The sequence below is a fragment of the Balaenoptera physalus genome (genome assembly GCF_965194825.1).
Source record: "Balaenoptera physalus genome assembly, chromosome: 9".
Classification (NCBI taxonomy): Eukaryota; Metazoa; Chordata; class Mammalia; order Artiodactyla; family Balaenopteridae; genus Balaenoptera; species Balaenoptera physalus.
The window spans coordinates 70,815,338-70,831,555 of NC_138888.1; the positions used below are offsets into that span (position 1 = coordinate 70,815,338).

The window sequence follows — 16,218 nt, forward strand, 5'->3', positions numbered from 1 at the left end:
GGATCACTGTGATGAGGGAAATGTTCTGTATCTCAACTGTTTCAATGTCAGTGTGCTGGTTGTGGTTTGTGAAGTATGGTGGATTTACAATGTTGTGTTAGTTTCAGGTGTACAGCAAAGTGATTCAGTTATATATTCTGAATATATATTCTTTTCAGATTCTTTTCCATTATAAGTTCTTACAAGATATTGAATGTAGTTCCCTGTGCACCATAGGTTTTCATGGAGAAAAACTGGATAAAGGATACAGGGACCTCTCTGTACTATTTCTTACAACTGCATATGAATCTAGTTATTTCAAAATAAAAAGTTTAATTAAAAAAAGAAAGAAATGATGCATCATGAGACCAAAAGAGCAGTAATGGACAATCCACACTAACTGTTTATTCTGACAGGAGACTCTGTGTTTTTCAAACATGCCCGTGAACACACACACACACAAATGTGATACTGATGCCCTGGGAGTGGATTTTATTTCCTTCTTGAGGTTTTCTGTGAATTCTTGACAAACTTCCATTTGACTTTCTATATTCGTCGATGTAGTCAAAAGCAAACTTGTTATCTGCACTTTGATCCCAAATGTCTTTTTCCTGGGTAGTAATTCCCGCAATCTTTTGATGGCAGGTGCCTGAAAATTGAGGAAAGGAGTCTTTATCTTTACAGGCAAAATCTGAACTGTTTGCACCCTGGGAGGGAAAGCACGAGGGCTGTGCTACGCTTTGCACTCCCGGCCCATCTCAGCCTCTAACCTAGAACACTGATTTGCTTCTGGGGACAATTCTCCAGCCCCATGGGGAGGACTATGAATCCCATCCCATCAGTGCTGGACCAATGTCCCCAACACTCCCATTGGCTCCCAGCTGTGCACAGACCCGGTACAGGCTGTGCGTCTCATGCTGGCCTCTGTGCCCACAGCTGTCCAGCTGTCACAGAGGCCCGTGGCACCAGATGAGGCCTCAGGTTCTTTTCAACCCTGGATGTTCAGAATTTGGTGAAAGCAGCTGCTATGCTTTCTTCTCTTTTCCTCAATTGCTCTGCCCTGCCAGCACACTGGAAGCTTAAATCCTGGCTTCTCAGTAACGACCTTGATTTGTCCTGTTTTATGATAAGAGGTGGCCTGACCTGGGTTCCATTCCTGCCATCACATGAGCTCAGTGTACTATGTGACTTGAGAAAAGTACCTACTCTTCCTGGGCTCCAGATTCTCTATTTGTAAGCTGGTCATAATAATAAAAGGAATGCTCACTCTGTCAACCTCACAGCATAGCAGTGAAAATCATATCAGATCACACGTGTGTAAGCTCAAGGCAGATATGAACTATTATATAACACTGGGTCTAGAATTTAGAACAGAGCCGCCTCTAGGTCACAGCATATTGGGGATGAGGACCCCAAATCCTGCCCTTTGGGAACCAAACATACCCATTTCAGTACCATATGCAGTGGATACACCACCAGGAGAGAGTCACGAATGGTGATACAGGGTTACATGGACTTCTGCAAAGTGCTTAGGAATCTTATTTTGGTACCCACACCCTGAAAGAGTCCTGCTTCCTCTCAGCTGCTCCTGTATGTAATGTGCAAGTCCCCTTGTCCCAAAGAACAAACAGGCTCTGCATTGTGATGTCTCAACCTCAGGTTGAATCCAGGCTGTCATTCACAAGCTGCATGACTCTATAGACAGTTCATTTAACCTCCCTGAGCCTTTGTTTACTCTTCTGGAGGATGCATATTATAATGCCTTTTTAAAAATCTTAAAAAATTTTTTTGGCCATGCCACACAGCTGCTTACGGGATCTTAGTTCCCTGACCAGGGACTGAACCCAGGCCCTCAGCAGTAAAAGTGCAGGGTCCTAACCACTGGACCTCCAGGGAATTCCCTGTAGTGCCTTTCTTAATGTTTGTTTTGACAATTAAATAAAATGTGTATAAAGTATATATTGAGCTCAATAACTGGGCAGAAATAAAGATTCTATATTAATATTAATTCAGTTTCATATTTATAAAAAAATGGTAAGCAAAGAGATAACCAATGTGGTTTTCTCTTTTTTTCTGCGTCAGAAAGATGAGTAGGAAAGCAGGTTGTCACCTACCTGGGCTAGGAGATGATTTCAGGCTTCCCTGCCTTTGCATATTCTGCTGTCACACTGTTCCCATTGTTTGGAATCTACCTCCATCCCATTCTGGCTAATTCCAAGTCCCTTTATAATACCCCAGGGAGTCACGCTTTGGGTTTCCCAGATCCCTCGCCTCTGAGGCGACCTACATAGGCTTCCTGTGTGCTTCCTTATCCATTGGCCCCTCTATTTCCTTAGAAAGATAAATTTACTATATGCCCATCATATTTCATTGCAACTGTCCTTCCATCTTACAGTTAATAGACCATAACAGGTACACAACAAATGGGTATTGTTACAACCAACCACTAAAATTCTAATGTCAAAAGAGATTCTTGCCTTTTACCAGTTCCCCCAGCTAGAACCAAACTTAACAGCTATTTTTATTTATATATGAATGTCAAACTGAAGGGGACGGTGTTCCAAAGAGTGAGGGGTGGTCTTGCCTCATGGACTTTCAGTTTAATTGGCTAGATAGAAACAGCCAATCATTCAGTAAGAAGAGGTTGGGGGCTGAGGGCATTTAAGAGAGCTAGTTAGAGCAAGGACGATACACTGGAAACAGAGAGAAGGCAAACAAACTCTGTGAGAGAGAAACTCCAAGCTGTCAGGGGTGGTCAGTCAGTTAGATTTAGTGCCAGCCACTGTGGAGAAAGCGCATCTTTCAGCAGGATGGAAGGTCAGCCAAGAAGTGATGGCCAGTTTACAAGCCATGTGCATTTCATTGTCACCTTGCCCTTGGGTTGGGTAAATGGCCAAGGTCTTGCCTATGTTTTATGTAGCTAAAGAAGCACTAAAGTCTGGAACTTGAAAAGTCATTCATTTACAATGAGCCCCAATTTGGACATGTACTGCAATTGGTTTTTATTATTTTATTATTGTCTTTAATTATTTTTTAATTTGGGTATAGTTCTCGGTTATAACTGTCGTAAAGAAAATATGTTTAATATATTCATATTATGGAAACTTTATCCAAACCACACAGAGACCTGACAGTCAGGCAGAATTGAGGTGAATTTTAGAATCTGTTTACTTTCTTCCTTCTCTCGTCCTAACTGAGATTCAGACATTCTTTCCCAAAGCTCAGAAGTTTGCTGTTTAAAACATGGTTTGTCATGCTTTCCTGTTTTTATTTTTTTAATTCTCTTACCAACAAATTTTATAACTTTCCTAATAGAAACTAAACCTCCTCTTTGGGTTAGAACATTTATGTGATTTAAGATTTTTGAAGTCTGGATGTTGAAAATTGAGAAAGTACATAGGGATTAAAATATGGTTGCATGTTGGGACATCTGAACAACTGGAGACCTTAATTGTTTTATAGCCTGAATTAGTTGGCATATGAAAGAAGAAGATAAGACTCTGAAACAACAAGCAAACCTGGTGCCTTCTATGCCTCTATTGTTAATGTGTTTGGTTGTTTCCTATGGGATATATATTGTTTTGGTAACAGAAAGTGGAAGCGATGGCTTTGAATTAGAAAAGTGGAACTATGTTTATAAGGATTGTTTGATTAAAACACTATTTCTTTTTGGAATACTGTAGGATAATAGATACTATGGCATAGTATCCATAGCTTATTTAATTTTCAATTTTATATAGAATATTTACTGAATTTTTATTATGTGCCCAGCACTCTTAGAAATTCAAAAACACAGTGCTATATTTAAAATAGATAACCAACAAGGACCTACTATACAGCACAGGGAACTCTGCTCAGTACTCTGTAATAACCTATATGAGGAAAGAATCTGAAAAGGAATAGATATATGTATATGTGTAACTTAATCACTTTGCTGTACATCTGAAACTAACACAACATTGTTTTTTTTTATATCATTAGCATTTATTACATTTATTATGCTGTAGGTACTGTGCTAAACAGTATGCTTATACCACTAATCATCCCTATTAACAAATAAGATAGTTATTATTACTTTTTTTCACTTTACCGATGATCAATCTGAGGCTTAGGGGAAATAAATTAACCAAGGTTATGTAGCTTGTAACTGGCAGAGCAAAACGTCAAACCCAAGCAGTCTCACCCCAGAATATCACATTTAATTATTGCAAACTACCTATTAATATCATACCTCTTTCAATTCACTATCCTCCCCCAAAACGTACAGTCTTTCTTGTTAGCACCTTATTTACCACCTGCTACCTCCTCTTTAATTATTTTTCTTCCCTAACTTCTTAGCCATGCTTAATTGGAAAATTTGGCTTAAGTGAAATAATTAACTACCATTCCAACTCCCCTAAAACATGAAAATCCTGCTTTATCTTTTCTGCATTGAGTTATGATGGAACAACAAGTGTGAAAGCATCTTACTGCTTCTCTACAATTTTTCAGTAACTTTTTGGCCATATTTTTCAGTAGACTGTTGATCTAGTTACTAGTGTGCTGTCAACTCATCTCTTAATACTTTCATTTCTATAATAAGTTGTTGAGTATAAAAATAACAGGGACACTCAGCCATCCAACAGGCTTTTTTTTTTTTAACATCTTTATTGGAGTATAATTCCTTTACAAGCTTGTGTTAGTTTCTGCTGTATAACAAAGTGAATCAGCTATATGTATACATATATCCCCATATCTCCTCCCTCTTGCGTCTCCCTCCCATCCTTCCCACCCCATGCCTCTAGGTGGTCACAAAGCACCGAGCTGATCTCCCTGTGCAATGCGACTGCTTCCCAGTAGCTATCTATTTTACATTTGGTAGTGTATATATGTCCATGTCACTCTCTCACTTCATCCCAACTTACCCTTCCCCCTCCCTGTGTCCTCAAGTCCATTCTCTACGTCTGCGTCTTTATTCCTGTCCTGCCCCAAGGTTCTTCAGAACCATTTTAATTTTTTTTTAGATTCCATATATATGTGTTAGCATACGGTATTTGTTTTACTCTTTCTGACTTACTTCATTCTGTATGACAGACTCTAGGTCCATCCACCTCCATACAAATAACTCAATTTCGTTTCTTTTTATGGCTGAGTAATATTCCATTGTATATATGTGCCACATCTTCTTTATCCATTCATCTGTCGATGGACACTTAGGTTGCTTCAGTGTCCTGGCTATTGTAAATAGAGCTGCAATGAACATTGTGGTACATGACTCTTTTTGAATTATGGTTTTCTCAGGGTATATGCCCAATAATGGGATTGCTGGGTCATATGGTAGTTCTATTTTCAGTTTTTTCAGGAATCTCCATACTGTTCTCCATAGTGGCTGTATCACCCTCTCCAGCATTTATTGTTTGTAGATTTTTTGATCATGGCCATTCTGACTGGTGTGAGGTGATACCTCATTGTAGTTTTGATTTGCATTTTTCTAATGATTAGTGATGTTGAGCATTTTTTCATGTGTTTGTTGACAAACTGTTTATCTTCTTTGGAGAAATGTTTATTTAGGTCTTCTGCCCATTTTTGTATTGGGTGGTTTGTTTTTTTGATATTGAGTTGCATGAGTGGCTTGTATATTTTGGAGATTAATCCTTTGTCAGTTGCTTCATTTGCAAATATTTTCTCCCATTCTGAGTATTGTTATTTTGTCTTGTTTATGGTTTCCTTTGCTGTGCAAAAGCTTTTAAGTTTCATTAGGTCCCATTTGTTTATTTTTGTTTTTATTTCCATTTCTCTAGGAGGTGGGTGAAAAGGATCTTGCTGTGATTTATGTCGTAGAGTGTTCTGCTTATGTTTTCCTCTAAGAGTTTTAGAGTGTCTGGCCTTACATTTAGGTCTTTAATCCATTTTGAGTTTATTTTTGTGTATGGTGTTAGGAAGTGTTCTAATTTCATTCTTTTACATGTAGCTGTCCAGTTTTCCCAGCACCACTTATTGAAGAGGCTGTCTTTTCTCCATTGTATTCTCTTGCCTCCTTTATCAAAGATAAGGTAACCATATATGTGTGGGTTTATCTCTGGGCTTTCTATCCTGTTCCACTGATCTATGTTTCTGTTTTTGTGCCAGTACCATACTGTCTTGATCTGTCTTGATTACTGTAACTTTATGGTGTAGTCTGAAGTCCAGAAGCCTGATTCCTCCAGCTCCGTTTTCCTTTCTCAAGATTGCTTTGGCTATTCAGGGTCTTTTGTGTTTCCATACAAATTGTGAAATTTTTTGTTCTAGTTCTGTGAAAAATACCATTGGTAGTTTGATAGGGATTGCATTGAATCTGTAGATTGCTTTGGGTAGTATAGTCATTTTCACAATGTTGATTCTTCCAATCCAAGAACATGGCATATCTCTCCATCTGTTTGTATCATCTTTAATTTCTTTCCTCAGTGTCTTGTAGTTTTCTGCATACAGGTCTTTTGCCTCCTTAGGTGTTATGATGGGTGGGGCTGGATCTTGCCTTTCTGGTGGGCAGGGCTGTGTCTGATGGTGTGTTTTGGGATGTCTGTGAACTTAGGATGATTTCAGGCAGCCTCTCTGCTAATGGATGGGGTTGTGTTCCTGTCTTGCTAGTTGTTTGGCGTGGGGTGTCCAGCACTGGAGCTTGCTGGCCGTTAAGTGGATCTAGGTCTTAGTATTGAGACAGAGATCTCTGGGAGAGCTCTCGCTGCTTGATATTATGTGGGACTGGGAGGTCTCTGGTGGTCCAATGTCTTGAACTCGGCTCTCTCACCTCAGAGGCTCAGGCCTGACACCCCGCCAGAGCACCAAGACCCTGTCAGCCACACAGCTTAGAAGAAAAGTGAGAAATAAAGAAAGAAAAATAATAACAAAGAATAAAATAAAGAATAAAATAAAATTATTAAAATTAAAAAATTAAAAAATTAAAATAAAAAATAAAATAGTAATACTAATTTAAAAAAGAAGAGAGCAACTGAACCAATAAACAAATCCACCAATGATAATAAGCGCTAAAAACTATACTAAGATAAGCATAAAAATCAGAAACATATCAGTCACAGACAGCAGACCCCAAGTCTACAGTTGCTCTGAAAGTCCACCACCTCAATTTTGGGACGATTCGTTGTCTATTCAGGTATTCCACAGATGCAATGTACATCAAGTTGATTGTGGAGATTTAATCCACTGCTCCTGAGGCTGCTGGGAGAGATCTCCCTTTCTCTTCTTTGTTCGCACAGCTCCCGGGGTTCAGCTTTGGATGTGGCCCCGCCTCTGCGTGTAGGTCGCCTGAGGGCATCTGTTCTTCGCTCAGACAGGACGGGGTTAAAGGAGCAGCTGCTTCGGGGGCTCTGACTCACTGAGGCCGGGGGGAGGGAGGGGTACGGATGCGGGGCGAGCCTGCGGCGGCAGAGGCCAGCGTGACGTTGCAACAGCTTGAGGCTCCGTGTGTTTTCCCGGGGAACTTGTCCCTGGATCATGGGACTGTGGCAGTGGCAGGCTGCACAGGCTCCCGGGGGGCGGGGTGTGTGTGGATAGTGACTTGTGCTTGCACACAGGATTCCTGGTGGCAGCAGCATCAGTCTTAGTGTTTCATGCCCGTCTCTGGTGTCTGTGCTGATAGCCACGGCTCGCGCCCATCTCTGGAGCTCATTTAGGCGGTGCTCTGAATCCCCTCTCCTCATGCACCCTGAAACAATGGTCTCTTGCCTCTTAGGCAGCTCCAGAGTTTTTCCCAGACTCCCTCCCGGCTAGCTGTGGCACACTAGCCTCCTTCAGGCTGTGTTCACACAGCCAACCCCAGTCCTCTCCCTGGGATCTGACCTCCGAAGCCCGAGCTTCAGCTCCCAGCCCCCGCCCGTCCCGGCGGGTGAGCAGACAAGCCTCTCGGGCTGGTGAGTGCTGGTCGGCACCGATCCTTGTGCGGGAATCTCTCCGCTTTGCCCTCTGCACCCCTGTTGCTGCGCCTTCCTCCATGGCTCTGAAGCTTCCCCCCCTGCACACCCCCCGTCTCCGCCAGTGAAGGGGCTTCCTAGTGTGTGGAAACTTTTCCTCCTTCATAGCTCCCTCCCAGAGGTGCAGGTCCCATCCCTATTCTTGTCTCTGATTTTTCTGTTTTCTTTCGCCCTACCCAGGTATGTGGGTATTTTCTTGCCTTTTGGGAGGTCTGAGGTCTTCTGCCAGCATTCAGTAGGTGTTCTGTAGGAGTTGTTCCACATGTAGATGTATTTTTGGTGTATTTGTGGGGAGGAAGGTGATCTCCATGTCTTACTCCTCCACCCTCTTCGGTGGGGACTCTGTTTACTTTTTCCTTTTCAACTTCTTTCCTATCACTTAACACTTTTCCCCTGGAAAATAACAATGGTTAAACAGGTGGGCTTTGCTGACTTGAATTCCAGCTGTGTAGGCAGTGGTCAGGAAATCTCAAATTCCACTTCTCCAATGCATAATACTATATTTCACACTAGGAGGTATTCAATAAATATTTATTGAATAATGTCAAATATACTTGAAAAGATATTATCCCAGTAGCAACAAGCACAGCTATCACCCAGATCTTGATCTCTAATACCATCCTCCAGTTAAAGCAACCAGAGCTCCTGGGAGGAATGGCTGATTCTAGGATTGGGGCAGGTAATATATATATGAGCCTGGAGAATCTATAGTACAGGAAAGTAAGAAAGTTCTCGAAAATAAAAAGCCCACAATGATGGGGGTATTTCAAAGGAACATGTGAGCCAACTGAAAGAGTTCTTCATGGTCAAAGCTGGAACAGTTTACAACAAAATAAACAATATAGTATTGGATTGTAACCCAAAGTATAAAATCAATATCCACGAGTTCATATCAATAGAAATAAATGATTGGCTTAATAAAAATAAATGAGGAGAGTGGAAAGACTTCCAGTGCCGAGTTTACGGTTACACTCAAGGAGATGGAGCGTAACACCCCACTCTCTTAGGTGTGGGCTGTACATAATGACTCTCTTCCAAAGAGTACAGTGTAGACAGAGGGTGGGGAAAGACTAAACTGAAGTGGAGAAACCTGAAAAATAGTACCTCAGCCAGGTGATCAAAGTTCACATCACTGTGATAAGTCATATTGACAATATAGATCATTGTTATCATATGATGAGAATGACACTATATCTCTGTGGTCTTCCTCCCAGAAACGTGTAACACCAATCTAATCATAAGAAAAATATCAGAAAAATCCCAGTAGAGGGACATTCCACAAACTACCTGACCAGTATTCCTCAAAAGCGTCAAGGTCATCAAAAACAAGGAAACTCTCTGAAACTGTCAAAGCTAAGAGTATCCTAAGCAGACATGACTATGAAATGTAATGTGATATCCTGGGTGGGATCATGGAACACAAAAAGAATATTAGAAAAAAACTAAAGATTTTGTTAAAATATTAAAAATATGGGCTTTAGCTAATAATAATGTGTTCATTAATTGTGGTTCATTAATAATGGTTCATTAATTGTGACCAGTATACCCCACTAATATAAAATGTTAATAATAGATAAAACTGGGTGTGGGGTATAAAGGAACTCCCTGTACTATTTAGCAACTTTTTTTTTTTTAATTAATTAATTAATTTTTGGCTGTGTTGGGTCTTCATTTCTGTGTGAGGGCTTTCTCTAGTTGCGGCAAGCAGGGGCCACTCTTCATCGCGGTGCGCGGGCCTCTCACTATCGCGGCCTCTCTTGTTGCGGAGCACAGGCTACAGATGCACAGGCTCAGTAGTTGTGGCTCACGGGCCTAGTTGCTCCGCGGCATGTGGGATCTTCCCAGACGAGGGCTCGAACATGTGTCCCCTGCATTGGCAGGCAGATTCTCAACCACTGCACCACCAGGGAAGCCCTAGCAACTTTTCTATAAATTTAAATCTATTCTCAAAATCTTTAAAGAACTAAATTAATTTTTTATTTCTTTACAGAATTCAACTGGTAGTAAATAGCTGTATCTCTCTCATTCTTAACCTAAAAACTCAAAAGCTTTTATTAAAATTCTTTTATGCTTTCCCTTTGCTGAAAATAACTAAAGAGATGTTTTAATCACAGTGTGCTTTTACATACTGATCTAGCTACCTGAAGTTGGTAAAGACATTTTAATTTCAATCCCTTACCTCGAAAGTCATCAAAAAGGAGACAGAATAAAAAAGAGGAAAAAAATCCATCTTCAAGAAAGCAAATGTAATCTTAACATTTTACAAGTAGAGCTCAAGTGTTTCATCCAAAACCAACTCTGCTGGTGTCTTTGCTGTTCACTCCTGAAGCCAAGTTCTTCCCTGTCCCTTTGGATGAAAATGCAGACAGATTCCAGGGGTCTTCTGGTCATTCTCAGATAATTAGAAGTCCTCTGATATCTTTAGTAAAACTTAAAAAAAAAAAACAAAAACTGTCTCATTTCAATAATTAACTTCTCTAGCTCAGTGTAGTGAAAAGTTGGTCTTCATCCAAAGTTAAATTTTCTCCTCTCTGGCAAACTTAAACCAGCTACAGGGAGCACCTACAATGGTAAAGGGTAGGAACGGCTTCTTCTTCTTTCCATCTCTGCCTTAGTTTTCCCCCTCTTTCCTCTTCTCACCCTCCATGCTTCCTGAGCCTATGGGTTGGAGCAAAGGATAATAGGTCAACAAAAATATGACTAGACTGGCCCTGTCTGGGACAGGTGCTCTCTGGACCTGGCAAGTATTTAAAACTGACTCATTAATCTCAGAGGGCACTTTTAGGGATCCAGTTTGGGGACACAATATTTCTGAAGATCTCTTGTCTACCACCCCCTTGATTAAACACTGCCTCTCTACTCTGGTTGCTAATGTCCTTCCTCAGCACTGGGCATCTTGTGGTACCCTTCCAGCTCCTACCTGCCAAGGCCTCCTCACCCTATAGGCAGCTGTCTTGAACTTGATCTAATAAAAGTCACCCCCTATCTCTCATTGGTGCCCACATCTGGCCCATGGAAACAGTCATACATCTTGCCTCCAATAAGCTCTGGTAGCTTATGTTGTAACAATGCAATTCTCTCATTCATTCACGCTGCTCTCAGAGCAGCCTGCCAGAGTCACACGCCCTTTAGATTTCTTAAGGTCTGAGCCATACACCAGTCCCTTGGGCTACTCAAGGTCCAGAGAATCTGAGTAGACCTGGAGACTCTCCTTGCCCTAGGCTTAGCATGAAGGATAGGTCCTCCTTCTTCATGCTTATTGCGGGGAGTAGGGGCAAAACTGGGGATCCCAGCACATTTGGGATTGTTGTCCTAACTTTTTAAAGACTAACAATAGATGTTCAGCTAAGAGTTGAAAAATACTGGTTTTTGACCACTTCCTCCTTTGTGGGTCCTGCAGGTGAGGACTATGCACCTCACTTTGTAGTGTGCTATCATTGCCTTGGGCTCTTAGCCAAAACTGAGACTTAAGTAGGTCCTTTAGTGCACTCTCTTATATAAGGAGATAAACATAACCAAGGAAATAAACAGAATACCAAGCACGATGGGCAAACACTATGAAATCTGGACCATAGTAAAAGAGGAAGTTAAGAGCTAACACTTAAGTAGGGGATAGAATTTCCTAATCATAAGTGGCACAATTCTAAAGAAGACAAATCAATTGTCTTTGCATCAGAACAAGTTGTAGAGGTGTAGGTTATCCAAGGAAGAAATGGAGAAAGTCTACGGAGAGATCCAGATTCCCACAAAAGAAGAGAGGAGGAGGCGAAACTAAAGAGGAATTATACTCTCAAACCAATTCAACTGTTCACAACGCAACCTCAAAAGTCCTTTGTTGGGGCTTCCCTGGTGGCACAGTGGTTGAGAATCTGCCTGCCAATGCAGGGGACATGGGTTCGAGCCCTGGTCTGGGAAGATCCCACATGCCGTGGAGCAACTGGGCCCGTGAGCCACAACTACTGAGCCTGCGCGTCTGGAGCCCGTGCTCCGCAACAAGAAAGTCCGCGATAGTGAGAGGCCCGCACACCGCGATGAAGAGTGGCCCCCGCTTGCCGCAACTAGAGAAAGCCCTCGCACAGAAACGAAGACCCAACACAGACAAAAATAAATTAAAAAAAAAAAAAAAAGTCCTTTGTATTTTAACTAGCAACATAGAAAAAGCAATCCAAATGTTAACAATAGTCATAACTAACACTTAAGAGAGTTTTGATTTTGTGCCAGGCATTTCTCTAAGTGAATTTGCATGTTCTAATTCATTTAACCCTCATAGCAGCCCTGTGAGGTGGGCATCATTACTATCCCACCTCCCACTTGACAGATGAGGAAACTGAGTCACAGAGACAGAAAGTAAGTTGCACCAGGTTATACAGCAAGCAAATGTCAGAACTGAGATTTTAAACCAGGCAGTCAGGCCTCAAAGACTACTATTAATAATGAATCTAATGCTGTGGCTCTTTGAGATTGAAGTAACTTGATTATCATTTCATTTGTTTTTAAATCTATCCAGGAATTGTCTACAGCTATGAAAAGTTAAGTAAACAAAAATCTCCAAGTTTCAGCCAGTAGTTCCAGAGCTTATGACACTCTGATCAGTTTTCTAGAGGAATACAAAGATGGATAAGATATAGCCTCAGTCCTCAAAGAACTTAGAGTTGAATTGAGGGTCAGATATGGATAAGAAAGGGAAGATGTACCTTGATTCCCACTGTAGTATAAGATTTTATAAGTACAATGAAAAGACTCAGCAGAGCACTATAACAGGGTGAGAGGAATACATATATATATTTCCTTTAACCTTCATAACACAAGGAAGCTATTATGATCCTCATTTTCTATGAGGATTTTGAAACAAGATTGCTTAATAACATGCCCAAGTTGACAGGAGTTCTGAGGAAGCAGAACTGAGATTCTCCCTGCATCCATGCAATGTCCAATCTCCTTCTCTACTTGCTGCACTGTGGGTAGGAGGAAGACCATCGTAGTGGAGCAGAACAGCAAGAGCAAAGTAAGGGCAACAGTAAGGGATGAGGTTTTCGGGACAGTTGGGGATGAGAATGCACTGAGTTTGGGAACAGGAAGAAGGAGAGGAAGTCCAACAGGTAGGTGGGTCCGGACAGAGGCATTCTGTGGCCACCAGACTGAGGACTTGACGTGGCGAGCTGCAGGGAATCGTCGAGCTGCAGGGAATCACTGAAGCTGTATGGGCAGGGAGGCAACGTGCATCCAGAAGAAGTAAATGGGATAAGGTGGAGACTTGATTGGAGAAAGGGGAAGAAAGAGGCACAGAGATGGCTACTCCCACAGCCCAGTTCTTCTAATGAACACTGGGTAAAAAAATTAAAAAGCTGCAGCATCTCAGTAATAGTTAAGCTGTGCAAAGACTAAAGGCAAAGGATAAATACGTTATAAAGAGGTAGCATTTGACAGAGGCAATAGGCATCCCTAGGGCTAAATTAGAAGCTGCAGAATAATAAATACTCGCTGTGTATCTAAGGTGGGACTGTGACATACATGTATGTCTTTGAGAATTGTAGCCCTACCTTGGTATAGACAAATGGAGGTCAGGGGAGCCCACGAACTAGAATTTTCTATAATTTTTATTTAGAAACAGAAACATAGCAATAACAATTGGCTCCTTATTCTGTTTTTGTACATGGGTCAGCATTTGAGGTTCATCAGTTTAACAGAGCGAAGGAAAAGACTGCATCCTGATGACAGGGACCAAGGGAGAGGCCCACAAGCTTGATTATACGTAGCACATTTGATACACATGCTTGTTTGTGTTTTCTCCCCACCCAGAGCGTCTGGGGTCCTTGTGGACAGAGCCAGAGCCTTGTATTTCCTTCGTATCCTCCACAGGGCTGCAGGCACAGCATGGGCTTCATAAATGCTTCTTTAAAGGGGAAAGTAAACCACACAGACAAAAAAGAAGGGAACAGCTAAAAGGACAGTATGACACTTTAGAGCATGAGTAACATTTACATAAAAGGGTCTTACTCTCTTCTTGCCAGAAAAATGTCCAAAAGTTCTCACTTACATACAATGAGGATATTCAGAGGTAAGACCATTTAATGGATTGGACCTGTGAGGAAACTGCAAATTCCCTGCCCCCCTTTCCAACAGAGGTGCACCTGAGGAATAGGAAGGGGGTGGGGGCAGAGAATGAGAAAAAGAGTGGAAGAGAGTAAGACTTCTTTTTCTTCTTTATATGGTACCCAAGTTGATCGAGGCAGAGAGAAGCAGACATTCCCAGCCTCATTGCAGATGCACAGTTGTCTCTCCCCAGTGCTCAGAAACTTCCTCTGCAAGGGTAGAAATACCATGATCCAGTTTCTTGTAGAGAGAATCATCACACAGATCTGGAGCTTTTCCAATGTCACATAACTTGTTAGATTCCTTCCCCAAAATGCCCACTTATCAACTGTCTTTCAGTTGGACATTATTTTTTGTAAGTCATGTTGTTGCCAATAAATGATTTCTCACATAGATTTACAGAAACATTTCTAAAAGTGACTGATGCCTTTGAATAATTATTCAATTCAGGAATATTCATGGAGTGCCTACTTTATGCCAAGTACTGTGCCAGGTGTTGAGAAACAAAACTATTTTAAGACTCAGTCCTTACCTACAAGTAATTCCCAGTTCAGTGGGGGAGACGGGCACACATCAGGTTAACTATTCCATCATGTAGCAAGCACAGCATTTTCGATTTTCACAGATAATCATAAGCATAATCAGGAGAAAAGCCTAATGTGATCTAGGTGGATTGGGGAAGACAGGAGGCCACGCAAGACTTCTAGAACTCTTGATTCCTGAACAGATCTTTAAAATGGTGGATTTTTTTTTTTTTAGGAGAAAATGAAAGGAAGAGATGAGAGTGGAGCTGTATTACATGAAAGAGAAGATCATAAACAAAGAACAGCATAGAGGTAAGAAACAACATGGCTTCTGTGCCAAAGTATAAGTATTTCAGGGTTCCCAGAACAATAATTATTGGACAGGGAGCAGGAGGGGAAAGACGCAGAGTCAAGTCAAGCCGCACACAGAGGATCCTGTGAGCTGTGCTAAGGAGCTGGGATCGTCTCCCATTAGGAGTGGACAGGGAGTCAATGAAGACTTTCAGGGCTTCCCTGGTGGCGCAGTGGTTGAGAATCTGCCTGCCAATGCAGGGGACACGGGTTCGAGCCCTGGTCTGGGAAGATCCCACATGCCGCGGAGCAACTAGGCCCGTGAGCCACAACTACTGAGCCTGTGCGTCTGGGGCCTGTGCTCTGCAACAAGAGAGGCCGCGATAGTGAGAGGCCCGCGCACCGCGATGAAGAGTGGCCCCCACTTGCCACAACTAGAGAAAGCCCTCGCACAGAAACGAAGACCCAACACAGCCAAAAGTAAATTAATTAATTAATTAATTAATTTAAAAAAAAAGTAAAATCAATCCCCAAAATATTAAAAAAAAAAAAAAAAAAGACTTTCAAACAGGTTAATGATATGATCCAGTTTGTTTTTGAATGAGCCCTTCTAGCAATTATCAGTGTGTGGGAAGTTCGAAGGGGACAAGAACGAAAGCAGCGAGGTTAACCTCTGGGTAGTGGTTGAGGCTCCACGTGGTGTGAGTGGTGAGTAAAGGGATGGACAAGAGAGACTGGAGAAAAGTTTAAAGGAAAGCAGTGGAAACGGGTGATTAACCCTGATATTAAGCTAAGGAAGAGGGAAAGATCAAGACTTCCAGGTGGATGCTACAACCAAGACTACAAGAGAAGAGAATAGGAGGGGGAGAGAGCTGTTGAGTTAACTATTTGACATGTGTCTGAGGTGCCTCTGGAACATCTGAGTGGAAATATCCAGCAGAGAGTTGAATAAATGGATGTGAAGTTTGAGACAGACTCTAGAGCTATAATTTGGGAGTCAGTTAACCACTTCTGCTTGTGACCCACTTAAAATATCCTGCTTGCAAATGCTGTGCAAACTCACTCTCCTTAGTTGAAAAATGACATATGACTGGCTCACGTTGACATTATACTTAGTTCTCTCAGGGTTTGTGAGACTGTGATAATTTTAAAGAACATAAACTCTAAAAGAAACACCTATTAAAAAAAAAAAAAGCAATTACTTTGTCATGTACTCATGAGAAGAAGAGACCCTAAGGATGCAATTTCCATGGAACTACCTTTGTTTCTCTAAAACTCAATGTCAAGTGGGGCTAATAATGCCTATATGTACTGACTACTTAGCTGGTTATTGATAGAATCAAGCTGAATAATCTGTTTTGAATAATCTCAAGCAGTAAAAAGGC

At 41.6% G+C, this 16,218-nt stretch overlaps 1 long non-coding RNA gene across 3 annotated transcripts in view; it reads left to right on the forward strand.

The window, feature by feature from the left end:
• LOC309666546 overlaps window positions 1–16,218 on the forward strand; it is a 198,851-nt gene that overhangs the window by 154,321 nt on the left and 28,312 nt on the right. For 2 of the 3 annotated variants that reach the window (XR_014267164.1, XR_014267165.1), the window contains exon 3: window positions 14,778–14,854. This is a non-coding gene — a long non-coding RNA (uncharacterized lncRNA). Of the gene's footprint in view, window positions 1–14,777; window positions 15,042–16,218 lie in introns of those variants that run through there. The other variant, XR_014267166.1, reaches the window with a different exon arrangement.